General features: G+C 38.2%; 1 long non-coding RNA gene across 1 annotated transcript in view; it reads right to left on the bottom strand.

Annotated features, from left to right (window-relative positions):
• Positions 1-3,066: 3,066 nt before the first annotated feature.
• The window catches only part of LOC111940632 (uncharacterized), a 24,769-nt gene continuing 12,574 nt past the window's right edge, over positions 3,067-15,261 (bottom strand). The window contains exons 2-5 of the long non-coding RNA XR_015280514.1: positions 12,698-12,761; positions 11,678-11,824; positions 9,158-9,276; positions 3,067-9,063 (exon numbers count right to left, since the gene is read on the bottom strand). This is a non-coding gene — a long non-coding RNA (uncharacterized LOC111940632). The remainder of the gene's footprint in view (positions 9,064-9,157; positions 9,277-11,677; positions 11,825-12,697; positions 12,762-15,261) is intronic.

Genomic DNA, 15,261 nt, shown 5'->3' with positions numbered 1-15,261 from the left:
ATGTCCATGGTAGGCTTAAAGAGATCAGGCAAAACCCCACATTAATTCAGTTTTCATTCTCTTAAGACCCAGACAAACATCACTGCAGCACGTGACTGCACTGGCTCCCTTAGAGCCCTGCTGAGCTCTGCTCCACTGAGGAGTACAGAGACATCCTCTGTGGACAATCTTCATGTCACCCATGTGTAGTTAGCTATTGGTGTGGTGAGGGGACAGAAGGGTGCTTCACCTTTTGTGCCCATGAGAAATTGAGAGCCCTTAAAATCTCTGATGTCTTCTGATTACAGTAAATAACTGCGAAAAGGCATGACAGGGAACACACGTCAATGAGGCAATGTTTTCTAGTTGTAGAAAGTATTAGGAAAGCAATATGAAAATTAAAGTGTGCATTTTTACCCAACATTAAAAAAATTATAGATAGGAATTTTTTTATACTTCCAAAATTATTTTTAAAAGTTATGGTCATCCAGTCTACCAAGTAATAGACAAAAATATACCATTAATGCGACCAATAAAAGATAAAGTTTTTCCCCATCCCCTTATTTCAAGGGTAATAATTCTTTAGATAATCTTTAAAAAATGTTGAAAATAACTTGTGAGAGGTAAGGAGAGAACAAGGTGAGGAGCAGCTATTTCCTTTCTCTAAACACATTGCCATGCAAAGAACAGAGCTCCAAAATTTCCAGATGGGTTTTCCCTGTGGTGGAAAGAGTCTGTGTGTGTTTGACATTCCTCCTGAGTCAGCTCACCAGTAAACCAGTCCTTTGCAGAGAAGGGCGTAGGAGTAGAGTTCTGCAGCTTCTGCTACAGTGGCATCCAGGACAGTGAATGAACTCATGTAAAATTTCTGTTGTGGCAAGTCCTTCATTCTCTTCAGACAACACATAGCTTTGCAGCATAACTATGCTGCCTGTAGATATATGTCTCTTTATATAGTCATTTACTTAACACAATTGAAGCTTAAGACTCCCTAAATTTCAGCTTATTGATACATCAAATGCATGGTTTTCTTGTGCTTGTAAGCAGAAAAGTAGTCTGCCAAGGGTAGAAGAGCTCACACGGTGCTCCTCCTGATGTGAAAGCAGAATGAATTAACTGAGAAGCTGACCAGTCATATTGACCATATTAAACTGTCATATTAAACTGACCATATTCTGTTCATCTGGGATTGCCCCTGTCCCCTGTCAGGCTACTGGTTTCATAATGGAAGCCTACTATATCCAAAAACAAATGTTCAAAGGAAAGGAAAAATGTCAAAGCCACCGTATTAAAAAAATGTTCAAAGGAAAGGAAAAATGTCAAAGACACCATACTGAATGAATGCCAATGCACAGAGTCATATGCATGCAACACCAGCTTATTCAGAATTTCTTCCGTCCCAGTGTGGTGGCCCCATGGTACTGATGAGGCCTCTGTGCAGTTGCATATGCTCTGCTTCACTGACTGAGATTTTCTGTGTCTGTGTTATTAATGGTAAGTTGTTGGTAAATGTTTAAATCATGACACATGGAGATAATACAGAACAGTACTCTCTGTGGTATTATAAATCTCTAAAACTGATTTTTAAACTAGTTAAGATGTAGTCTAGGGTTGCTTGTTCGGGCTTAATTTGACTTATCAGCTATGATACCATTTGTACTTGAAGAGAAACAGCTGCATTTTCAGCTACTAAAGCTGACTTGAGGACTTTATATAAGAGACCAGTTGAATCAACACAGATACAGTCTCTTTCATATTCATTAACTGTCCCAGCTGAAAAACGTTCCAAAGCAAATAAATGAAGCAAACCCAAGCAATAATAGAAGTATTACATTTCAGTGAATGGAAAATTTTCTCTTTCTGAAACCAGTGAGACCCTTCCCCATCCAAGTGACAGAGAACTTTTTATCCTGTCATGCAAGTGACTAATGGGCTCCTAAAGGTCTTCTAAAGAGCAACACTACTCCCTGTTTTTTGAAGTTACGTACTGCTACCCCTCAGAGAGGGCAGTAAAAATCCAAGCCAATAAGAGGCATTTTTTCCTGCTGCTGTTTTGATTTTTTGCCCACTGGAAACTGGGAGCCACCAAGTTGGAGTCTCATATATGCCAGAGGCAGACTATTCCACTCCCTTACTACTGGGGACAATGAATCCTAGGGGATGATTTGCAGGATCTCATGCAGAACTGCATCTGAGGGAGACAAAAAAGGACTGGACTTCGCATGTTCTGGAGGCTGGTAGTATGACCACCCTGGAGATTCCAAAGACCATTTTTTTCCAAGCAAGAGACTCACCACAAGCTTAAATTAAGAAATAATAAATCAATTAATGTTATTGTTGTCTCCAGCACATTAGCCAAAACTAATCATTATATCAAAAGGAGAAGTGCAAAATTATACTTGGGCACACGCTTGGAAATCACACATTATCTACCAAGAGAAAAGCAGGCACTTAGAAAGTCCTGAGGAAAGAAATCCTCTTTATTATTGTACTTCAATCTCATTATTACCAGTTTTGCCTGTGTTGAAGGGAGATGAGGGAGACGAATAGCCTTGGAACAGCAGAGGTCCCTGGGCAAAGCCCTGCAGGTAGCCAGCCAACAGCTTCTCAAAGCTTTATATGTGGCACTGACATCAGGCACAAGAAACCTGAATCCATCTTTCCATAAAGGATGCTGAAATAATGTAAACCTTCCATAGGCATTTCCAAACCTGGACAATGCTCCAGTACTGCCATCTGCATCAGTCCCCCTAACCACAGGACAGAACCTAAACAAAGTGCGTGAGGAACACTTCTGTTTTCCTTCTAAATATACATTTCATCAAACACTGAACAAAATAGTCACACTGCCAAATCTACTTCTCCCAAACAGCTTCAGAGAATGAACACATCCAATTCCCAAACAAATTAATTTTTTTTAGTAATATTTTGTATATTTCATTATGGAGAAGAGAAATCCTAAGTAGGATGGCAGGATGGTGTCCCAAACAGCAGGTGTGTTGGCAGGTTGGAGATCTGAGAGAGTATAGTTTTCACTTCCACACAGGGCCCAGCAGGAATTATATGAAGCATACTAGCAAAGCCAAATGACATCTTTACTGAGCATTTTAATTCAGTATTCTCATTTTAATGAGGCACAGGGGACAAACCTGACATGTTATTCAGTTTACAATGCAAGATACAATAGAAGACAGATACTTAGCCTTTAAATGCAGATAAGCAGTAGAGAACAGCATGCAAATAGCTGGAAATCCAAGATTTCTAATAAAGAAAAATAAACAGTCATTCTGCATATATTGTATCTGTTTCACATAACACACAGCGGAGCATTTTAAAGGAAATTGGAATAATCAATTGTACCTTTAATTATACAAGCAATGTGAGACAGAAATCTACTTTCCTTTGTGATAGTTCAATTGTGTGAGCTGGCTTGTGAGCTATTGAGAATCTTGTGGGCTGCTAATAAGTCAGGTAGAAACTGTTTTCCAGTAGCATCTGTGGCAGTTCCTAAATAGAAAATAAACAGGGATGAATTTAAGCAGGTGGTTGGGAGAAAAAACAGTAGTTACAGTATCTGGATTTGAACAGAAAAGGAATTCTTCGAATCTTTTGACTAAAGCATTTTTAAATCTCTGTTACTATGTAATTACAGAGTAAACGTAACCAAGCCAAATGAAGAGAAATTCCAATGGCTTACTGGACAACTATTTCTCTTTTCTGCTAACTTCTGGAACAACAGAAGTGACATCTCACTCCATTGCTGTCAGATCTGAGATGAGACAAGTCATCATCTCAGCAGGGAATTCAACATGGGCAGTTGAGAACTATAAATACCTAAATACCTAAATACCTAAAAAGCCAGTATCATATGTTGGCCCCTCCAGTAATAAGACAAATCCACTCTGAGTAAAATGGACAGGAAGAAAATATAAGTGTAAAAAAAAGACTGGAAGAAAATTATTTTATGCTGTGGCACCATGACAAGAAATGGATTCTCAAGGTTAAACCTTGATATTCTAGTGATGCCTTAAGTTTCAGCTTTCTTATTTTTTTAGATTCTGTACTGCTTTAGTGTGTAACACTGTACTTCATATAAAGTGTTATTCAGTTCTCTTCACAGGGTAGTTAGACAACACGATCCTTTTCCACTTGAGATCCAAGGTCACCATTGCATCTTTAGGCTCAAGAAGTATAAACAACAGTGAATTGAGGAAAGAAAATCTGGGATGATGTGACTTCATAACCTGAAGCTGTGATTGGACAATTAACCCCAGTATGTAAATGGACCAAAGCTTATAAAACTGTGAAGACTCATGACCCGTTGTCCATCTTGCGTCCATCTGGGGTCCATCTTGGGCAGAGCCCTGGCCAGGCTCTTGTTCTGGCAAGGTGTATCCTTGGAAAGGCCTTTTAATGAATACCTACTTTATTCTTCTGACTCTGTCCAGCCTCTGTTCCTGGTCAGCCTCTCTAGGCACCACTTCGGACACCAATGTCCATTGGAGTCAGTACATCGGGCAGAATAGTAATAATTACCAAAGTGATGTTGATGTAGAAGGACACACAGGGTTCTTCCTTGTCTTCTGACAGGCAAAGGATGTCCCTTCATCACTGTTTGATCATCCATCAGAAAGTTATCACCAATGAGTTGATGAGGTGATCATCAATGAAAAGAATTTTCATTTCAGAAAATGATCATCAGTGAATGACATCTGGAATCAATAAATTCCAGAGACTTCACGGCTTGCTTGTGTCCTCTTGGGCCATCTCTCCAGCAGTTTCCAGGGTGGCTGAAGTCCTCCAAGAGCATCAGGAACTGTGAGTGTGAAGCTTCTTGCAGGTGTTTCTGAAGGCCTCCTCTACTTACACTTCCTGATCAGGTGTTCTGCAGCAGACACCCATTACAACATAGCTCAGATGCTGGTGTGCTCACTCACCTTCCATCACAAGCTCTCAACTGGCTCACTGTCCACATGCTGCCCATCTGCCAAGGCAGACCTCCATTTTTCCTGCCACTCTCTCACAGAAGGTGCTCAAACAAACTCCTTATCATCATTCATGGCTTGTCCCTCAAAAACCTGTATTTATCCATGGCAATGGTCTTGTCGTGTGGACTATCCCACCACCGCTCTGTGATCCCTGTAAAACCATAAACCTGCAGAAGCAGATAGACCTCTAATTCCACTGTGTTCCCCAGCCTTTGGAGGGACAGACACTCCTGACAAGCAGTCTGTCAGCCTGTAAAGGATGTGGTAGGTTAGCCTTGCCATGGTGTTTAGTCTGAATATGGTGCTATGCTGTTCAGACTGAAAGCCCTAACATGCAAAAGCCTTGCTGATACAACACAGGCTGTAAAGAGTCATTCAAATCAGATTATTCACATTTTCCATTTCATTAATGGAATATTACCATGGACCTCTCTAGCAAACAGAAGTATATATGCACACACCTATAAAAACAACACAAAAAAATTCACATACTAGCAAGAAATGCCAATTCATAATAATGACAGGCAGCGCACTAACAAAGAGCTAAGTTAGCTGCCTCTAGTAAGATTCAGTGTGTCTGCCTGAACAATAAATTACTGCTGCTTTAGTGGGTGTTTGTGAGAAATGCAATGCCATTTACTCCCCACATGTAATAATTTTGGGTATTTGTTATGGTTTCATGTTATGAGAATGGCTGCTCTGAAATAACCAGCTGATGTATTTTACAAATCCCCAATGAAACTAATGGTGCACACAAGAAATAAATCTCCTTTTGTATTTGGATGGGGAATAATTTAATTTGGTTTGTTCTTTTGCTTTCTTCAGGATGGCTGAACACCTGCATACCTACAGGAACTAGTGAAAGAATTCCCTATTTTGCGTTGCTTATACATGCAGCTTTTGCTTTATCTGTTAGACTTCCTTTTTTCTCAATCCATTAGATTAGCTCCATAGAGCTTTCCTACTACCTTTCCAATGCTCTTCCCTGATAGATGTCAGAGGAGGGAGCAGATTGCTGTATGGGGCTCAGCTCTCTGCTGGAGTTGGCAGAGACAGACATGACAGAATCATTCCCTGGAATGGGTATTCCCCCACCTGATCCAGCCAGGTCTGATACATCTGAACACAGTTAAGGTAATATGGTCATTAAATTGCCTGAGTCCACCTTCAGTTCAGGTACACTGATGTCTGGTGATGCTATTGCTTTGTACCTGCGCCTATTTCCTTTGGCAGCTTGCCAGCACACACTAGAAAAGATAACAATTCAGCTACTAAATTATGTCTCTAAAAGAAACACAAAAAAATTAGAGAAGTGTCACAAAAGACAGAGTGATAATACAGAAATGGGGTGACATCAGGCTGGTGTTCAGTCACCAGTGGGATTCCACAGGGCTCCATCCTTGGCCCAGTTCTCTTCAACATCTTAATAAATGACTTGGATACAGGACTCGAAGGAATACTAAGTTTGCTGGCAACACTAAATTGGGAGGAGCTGTTGACTCCCTTGAGGGTGGGGAGGCGCTTAAAAGAGACCTCAACAAAGTAGAGAAAGGGCAAAGAGTATTTATTACAGGAAATAGAACTCAGGAGGTTTAAATATTCATGGATTGAAACAACAACATCTGCTGCTGTTCTATCTAGCCTAACGCATCTTATTAATATAACCCATCCCTTTCAAGGACTATGTAAGTCTTAGAAACTGCAAAAAATCGAACTGCCTATCAAATATGACAAATAAAAAATCAGGAGTTGCCATGTTGCAATCCAAACATGGCTGCCCATTTCAGGAAACACTTCAATAACATATTTGTTGGTATAGCCAGTAAATAGCTTGATGAAACCACTACAAAGCTGATATAAGGAAAGGAGAAATATAAAAAGACTGAATAGTTTGCACAAAAACGAAACCTTCTTAATCTCTGCTTCTAGTTGAGTACAAATGGGCATGTTAAAAGTGGGTACATTGGTTGTATTGTAACACCTTCTGACAATTTATGACGAGAAAAAAAAAAAAGATACTCTGATTGCTGTGGCTGTCAAAAAAAGTAAGAAGAGAAACACAAAATATGCTATTATATTAATTCATTATTAGTCTCATTATCTGAATGTTCTCCTACATATCTTTGGTTTTCCAGGACCATCACCAAATGAGACTAGCTACACTTAGCTAATGCAAGGACTATTTGGCTCTGAAATAACACAGTAGGAAAGACGTAGACAGAAAAAGCTGTACTTGCAAGAGCAAATATATAAGAATTATGGAAAATCAGAGATCATTAGTATAACATTACTAAGCTAAAGGACTCTGTCCCCAAAACTGCTGACACCAGCTATAATGCAACACCAGTCTGCAAGACAGTAAAGACAGCAAAAGGCACAGTTCAAACTGTAATATGTCTAGTTATTCAGAGTCCCTATAGATGGCATATTAAAATTATTGTGTTACTACTTTCTAGAAAATTTGAGGTTATTAAGTTCTTAGTGTTTTTTATCTCATACAAGAGTATTTGGTTCTCATGGGTATACAAAAGAAGGGAAAGACAAATTATTCAATCAAAAGCATGGAGCAAAGGATTAAGATTCCCTAAATCCTATATTCTCTGAATCAGCCTCATTCCTTTTCATGGTAAATTAACAAAGGTTTCTCCATCATCCTTTCATTGCCTTTACCTCCTTGTCTACTAATCCAATTCTCCATTTATGGCAGTGGAAATCTTTAAGGATACTTTGTGTGAATTGGTCTTACTGCCTCAAAAGTCTTACAGAAGTCCCAGCATAGACATCTAAAAAGCATCCTGTCTAGAAGACACTAACTGTTCTTTGGAAAATTCAATTATTCCATTTTTTCAGAATAGGAATTGGAAGAAAAACAACAAATAAGCATTATTGGCGATGCTTGATATACCTCACTATATAATCAACATAATTGTATATACATGTAGATAAAGAGGTTGGAGAATTGAAAATTGCCTTCTGAAAACATGTTCTGGAACAACTCAAAGCAACCTCCAGAAAATTTATTTTAATAAATAATTGGTCACTGGGTTCCTGTCCAGTGACCAATGGCATGTTAACTTCTCACAACCTCACAAATATATCTCCAAGGCATGCTCCCTTCTAGATTTACATGTGGTAGACCCTGTGAGCTGGCACTATTTTCTTTACAGGAAGTCCATTCACAGAATAAAATTGATATAGCTGGCAACATGGAAATCTTTGTCTCTTTAGAATATTCTATCTCATGGAAAGGCAAGAAGGTTTTTTCTTGATTATTTTTGACAGAGGGAAGAATTCTACTGCCTTTATCTCCAGCATGATATCTGGAATAGGACTACAGCATAAATCTTCAGGGTAGTGTTGCAAAAAACATAGTCGTCTCAGTTCATTTTCAGTATTTTCCATAAAAGTAACTAATTCTTTTCAGCCCCTATCATCACCAGGTGTTTTCACAAACTGGGCTTCTGTATACTTCTCTGATCTTTTAATTGTTTCCTATAGTCCCTAGTACCAAAGCCCTTTCTGTTTTTGTGTCTAGTCTTTCCAGTGAATCTGTAGACTTATGACTATTATTGTCAGAAAGGCATGATAATGCCTTTCTCCTCTTTTGCCCACTCTCTGAATATTTCCTTTGTACTCAAGAACAGTCAGAACTTTTTCTATCCAGATGAAATTTCCACTTCACTGAAACCTTGAAAATATGTGAAATACTTTTAAGAAATGAATGTACGTGTCTGTATTATTGAGAAAACATTTTCTTATCGTAAATACACAGACAAAATTTCAGCACATTATTGATGCTATTTTGGTAACCAGTCAACACAGAATGCCATGAACACAGTCAGATATGAACAATATTTATTGTGTATAAACTTCTCTGTTAAGCCTAGGCAATTATGGTTTGTACAACATAAATTCTCTTTCCCCAGTTTTCCATTATTTGGGATACAATGATTTAGAGAACCTGGACAAGGCTTCACCCTACTTTCAATGTGATTACCTAGGTGATTGGGAGAGATTGCAGTTTAACCTCATTCTCCTTCCAGTGAGCTTATCACAAGGCTCCCAGCATCACTTGAGGCTGTTTGACTCCCAGCAGCTGGAAAGATTTTAAAGAGACAAACAATCACAAGTTATAACCTGCTTGCAACTTTCTCATATATAGTTGCACAAATTTGATAGCACAGGCTTACCTATGTGGTTTATCCTGGCAGAATAGTCTTTCTGAGGGGTAGTTAAACAGCTCACGTCTCTCTATAGCCCTATGCCAATGTCTTGGAGGCTCATGGCATTGAAGGAAGACCTCTCATTACTAGAAGAGAAATAAACCATCTATTTTTCTGTACATAAAAATTAGTTCATTTGTTAAGTGGTACTGGAAAATAAAATCAGGTAATGTTTCAAGAACAGACAAATGTCCAGATTCATGCCACTGCAAATAACTGTGCTTACCATGCCAGGGAAACTGTTTTTCTCTTTGGGAAATTGTATGACAAACCTGTCACTGAGTCTGGATTTAATCCTTCAGTCTGGACTATGGCAATAAGAAACAATAGCTTCTTACCAGCAGATGTCTGAATTTTGGCACCATTTACAGTGAACAACACTGTGGAAATAATCCTCTCTACTTCAGTAAATATGCTGCTATCTTCAAACCTGCTTCAGAGACCATGAACACTTGGATTAGGACTGTTTTGTCCTAATGCTTATTTTAACAGAAAAAATGACCACAAATTGCTACCTGTTCAAATGCATCCAGCTACTCATTGATAACCTAGATAACAATCAAAAAAAGATATCAGACTCTAATGATCATTTGATCTGCTCGCAAAGGAAAACAAGGAGCTTTCCTTGGTGATAACGGCAATATACCTGTGCTAACACACATCAGAGATCTAGTCAGAGCAGAGATGTCTTATTGCATGCAAACTGTTCATCACATGGGGGCTCGGCACACTGACACTTGGCACTGCAGATTTCATACTCCCTTACATATTTTACTCTTTCTACCTGCATATTGCAGACTATGAACCAAGGCTTTGAGTTCAAAGAAAAACTTCTACTCCACAGAGAAGCAAAAAATCTCAGAGATCTATTATTTCTTTAATAAGAGCAAGTAGAGATGTTTGCTTACACATTTTTAAGACAAAATGTAGAGCCATCACCTGAATCTGCAGAACATACATTCAGTTTTGAGCAGCCTATCATGGAGGTGATACTGTGATTCATATGGATTTGCTGGACAAAAATTCAGAAGCAAAACAATTAAAAATAAGTAAAATTCTTTTCAGTCACATTTTTCAAGTTCTCAATAATTCCACTGTTTGGGTACTTTTAGAAGACAAGCTGGCATATTAGGCTAATCTTTTTGCCTTTATCTGAAATTTATGATCCTTAGTTACCTAAATAAATGAGAAAGAGGACTCAGACAGAGTAGAAAAGAAAATGTATGGGTTTCAAAAATTATGCCTATTGATAAATCTTCAAAGACTCACAAATACTTGAGATATGATGAAAGAGGAAAATCTGAATATTTTATCCTTCAAGTTCTTAAACCAGAAGATTTTTTAATGCATAGCTCAATTATTCTAAACTTTAAGGTTAATTCTTTTTAAAATGGCATTGTTATTTGGGACTTGGTTATCCTTTTCAACATAATCTTTGTAGTCTCAGACTCTGTTTATTCTGTGAAGGCCAAAACTTCCATACCAACAATGAAGATGTCATCTATTGTAATGAAGTAAATGAGCACTTTTAGGCTTCTGAATCTTGGCAACAAGGCTAATCAGTCATAGCAATCCAAGGGAAAATAATCCAAGGGCAAAAATGTTGGAAAAAAATAGCACTTTCAATGAAAAAAAAATATAAAAATAGAAAAGTCAGTGCCCTCCCATGAGAATTTCAGAACTTTTCAGTAGTGTTGTTTTATAGGGAAGTCTTAAAAAGCGATGTTAGATCTATCTCTACCATGAAATTAATTTGACATTATGAATCTTATAGATTGTTTGACCTATCCATTTTGAAAAATCTCATCAAAAGAAAAGCTTTTAAAAGCTTTACATTTACCATAAATGGTACTTCCTTTGGATAGCTAACAATGAGCTTGATCAGAATGGTAGAGTTTGAATACTAGATATTCTCCTTTGCATCTAAAGCTAAACCCTCTTTTATCTTTCCAAGTAAAGCTGCTACACAATTCAGCTTTTCATGCAAGTGACGTACTCTTAAAAATTCCTCTTCATTTTTCAATGCAAGTGCCCATACTCAGTTTACCCCTAAATTTGTGCCCCAAGAGAAACTGATTGACCAAGAAAAGAAGAAAGTCTCAGCTGTCAAATACTAACGTCCTACTCAGTGGAGTCTCTGTGGGTCTAGAGAGGGTTAAAGTCAGAAGAGCAATGGTTTAGAATTAGTGATGGTTGCAAAAGGACAACTGTGAAACCCTTTGGGGAGAATTACAGCTTAATCATAGCCCCTGCTGTGCAGCAGTGATACGGGTGAGTTCATTTCACAGCCACACAACTTCCTGTGAGATATGACGTTCCACAGCTGCACTACCACACAGTATATCCAGCACGAGACCTCATGTAGGGAATGAAATTAATTTATGCGTCTGTCACTAATCAGAACTGTATGCACATCATCTCACACCGCTTCAATTCCAATTTTCAAGTGTGATTCTTTACTTAAAGGCAATCAGGATCATACCTCACCTTTCTCCGAATCAGTTTCACCCACATGTAGTAATATCATCAGAGGAATGAGTACCTCTCTAACGAGGAGAGACTTGGGATTGTGCAGCTTGGAATAGAGAAGTCTTTGGGTGACTTTATTGCAGCCTTTCAGTACCTAAAGAGAACCTAAAAGAAAGATGGAGAGAGGCTATTTACAAAAGCATGTAGTGGCTTCAGACTGAAAGAGGATAAGTTTAGATTACATATTAGGAAGAAATTCATGACTGTGAGGGTGGTGAGACACTGGGACAGGTTTCTCAGAGAAGTTGCCTATGGCACAGGGTTTGGAACAAGATCATCTTTAAGTTCCCTTCCAACTCAAGCCACTCTTTGATTCTATGATAACACACTGGAGAAGAAAGACAAGGAGGAACTTCTGTAGCCACCTCTCTTGAATCAGAGTGGTGGCCACAGTGCAGGACAGCAGGCATTTGGTTCAGAAAAACCTATGGAAAATCCAGTCCTTTCACTTTTGGTACATGGTATTGATCAAAACCTTTCATCAGCCTGGTGATACCATTCAGAGATCACACATGGAGGACTACCACATTTTTCTCATAAATAGTTTCCCTCACCCTTGCTTTCTGAACTTGTGTGTTTTATAAGGTCAACAGCTGTTGTAACAAGGTCATACAGCCAGAGGGAGAGAAGGGCTGGAATACAGTTTTGCTGCTCTAGAAGAATCATCATACAACCAATCTCCCAGCAGTGTGTATACTTGACAATGCTGGTGCAGAGAGGTGTAGAATGCAGTGTCCAAACACAGTGGGCTACCATCCTCTGTCCTCTCCCAAGCCTGCTGTGCATCTCTGTTGAAGGAAGAAATACTGGTTTCACAGAAAAAACAAAAAAATCTTGCAGAAGGATGAAGAAAACTTGTACTGGTGTTTCCTGATAAACAGAAGAATAATTTTTTATAAACACCTAAGAAACATGGCAATGAATAATAGCCAGATAGGAGCTCAAAGATATTTTCAGAAATAAAATGTTATTTGTTACCTTGTGATTTAGGGCTTTTGTGTAAGAATCCACTCCATTACATTGTCTGCTAGGCTCTGTTTTGCTGTGAAAAAAGAATATGCTTTAATGAAGACTACAGCACAATCTAGTGCACAAGTCAGCCTAAAATTGTGGGCTTGGCTCACAAATTCACGTGAGAGAAATTAATATTTTTATAAAGTTTTGTTTCAAGATATTTTCCATACCAAGACATCATCATACACCTTGAGGAAAGAATAGTACTTCAAGCTTTTGAGCAAATAAGAATAATTTTCGCATGCTTTTCTAAAGCATTCTTGAAATTCAAAAGCCCAGTTCTCAAGATAGACCATATTATATATACACTTATTTAGCCTCTCTTTGCAGGTCTTTCTTCTTGGCAGGGTTGGCATTGTGACCATGTATTTCCCATATAGTTGATTAACACTGTATTTTTTCTATTAGGTTGGTATATATAACATATAGCAAATTTCTGAGAAAGCCCAGTAAAAATTTTGCTGAGGAAGTAACACTGAGGTTCGCATCTGAACTTTCTATTCAATTTTAGAAAAAAAAATTAAATCTACATTCTTCTCCATCTAAGAAAAAAACCCCATCACCTGGGAATCTCACTTCCACTCTCACCTCAGACCACAAACAACTCATTCACAGCTGTCTCAGTTTGTGATGAGGCACGCATCTGCGAGCAGTCTTGGCATCTCATCTGTTCCTCCCAGAAAACATAGCTCCTGTGATACGTGTTTCTCATACTAAACCTAAAATCATAGCTGGAAATCTACAGACACACTAGAAAGCAGCTTCTTTGCAACAGTGCTGTGAGTAAAAAGAGATAGTAGGAACAGAATGAAATTTCCACTGAGGTACTGTGGGAACTGACAATGGTCAAATAAGAGATTTTTAGGCTTTAGACATTAGCTTGAGCCTGTGGGTACAGCAGGTGAGAATGAATATAAGTACAGAAATAATTCCTATCTTTCTTGATAAATGTTAGCATGTCTGACTGATTGCATGGTTTAAACACAGGTCTCTGTTAAGCACACATTTCTAGTAGCAGCTAGACATTTTCACTTAAATAAGATTTAAACTGAGCTCTTGACCCTCTTTCTCTTTGACCAGGCTCTGGCAGTTTTTTGGCAAAGCTGTGAGAGCAAATGGCAAGGGTCAGTAGTCTAAATTTCACAATTACATTGTGCACCTTCCCGAAGTGCACTATATATGTAGCAGTAAAATCATGCTACTTGCATTTATAAATAAGAAACAGATCACACTTACAGATTATTTGTGTTTGTGCAAGAATTTCTGACGCTGAAAAGATACACATGCACCTTAATTAGATGTAGCAACTGTAACCTTACCTTTACTTCTAATATATCTAGAAAATTCCAGAAATCTAAGACAAAGAAGGAAAATTTTCTATGGAAATTACTATTAATTTAAACACTTCCAATGTCAGTTCTGTTCTGCTGAATTCAACTCAAACATTATACCATAGCTATCTCTCCTCTAGACCAACATCTCAAAATTTGATATGTATAATTTTCCAATAGTTGGAAAACAGATAATGATGCTCTTGGCATTGAATTTTTTTATTTTTTTTTTAATGAAGCACCAACTTTTTTTCCTGGTAATTATAATAACTAAAAATGGGTAAGATTAAGATTCATTTATTCCAGACTTAAAATTTTGGCTTTTGGGCCTTCAGCTACATTCATAAATTCCCTTAATTTCCCAGCCTTAATGCCTTGGATCTATGTGGGGAGAGCAATAACTAATTTCTTGGACAACACAAAGCCAGTGAAGTCTGTTGATGTCCAAATTCAGGGCTGTAACCAAAAATGCAGCCCAGAAAGTCCTGTGCTTGCATTTCAGTTTCACTCCTTGTAAGCAGAGATAGCTGTAGAGATCCTGGGTTGAGCCTGTTCTTGTTTCTGCTTATATTATCAAGTGGTGAAACAGAGGGTACATGATATAGGACAAAAGAAGAATATCTTCCATGAGCAAATCTTGATGTGATCGTTTTTCAGTCATTCTTCATCCAGCACTTGAAACAAATTCCATCCTCCCAAATTGAAGGCCCCTTTCTCCACTTAAACTGACAGATTTTGAATATTAAGGAGGCACAAAGTTATCAGGTATTCTGCCTTTACTCTATTGTTAATCTCACTTATGTTTAGTGCTGATTTTTCATTCATCTGAAATGCACAAAAGGCAGATCTTTGAAAAGACAGGAACAGTGAAGTAGGGTGGCATTCATAGCTAAACACACTAAGTAATGTGATAATATTTAAAAGCTCATTTGCAAAGAGACTTCCAAAACTTTAACTTCTCTGGAAGATGGCAGCACACATACCAAAATGCATGGAGAGAAAAAGCCAGTAGTGTTTTTAATTCCTAAGATTTTTCCACAGCTTTGTGTGGCTTTTTATCCACTCCCGTGTTTCCAGAAGTCAGTTTCTACTCCTTCACTTTATAGTATCTGTCTCAGCTGTGAGCTTATCAGCTGCTCCCATAAGGGTGTTTTTACAGAACTGTCTGAATCTCTGCAATTCCTCAAATACTGGCAC

This window comes from Cyanistes caeruleus, chromosome Z (assembly GCF_971803275.1).
Source record: "Cyanistes caeruleus chromosome Z, bCyaCae1.hap1.1, whole genome shotgun sequence".
Lineage (NCBI taxonomy): Eukaryota > Metazoa > Chordata > Aves > Passeriformes > Paridae > Cyanistes > Cyanistes caeruleus.
The sequence above is the reverse complement of the archived record's forward strand: the minus strand, read 5'-3'. Positions and strand labels throughout refer to the sequence as shown.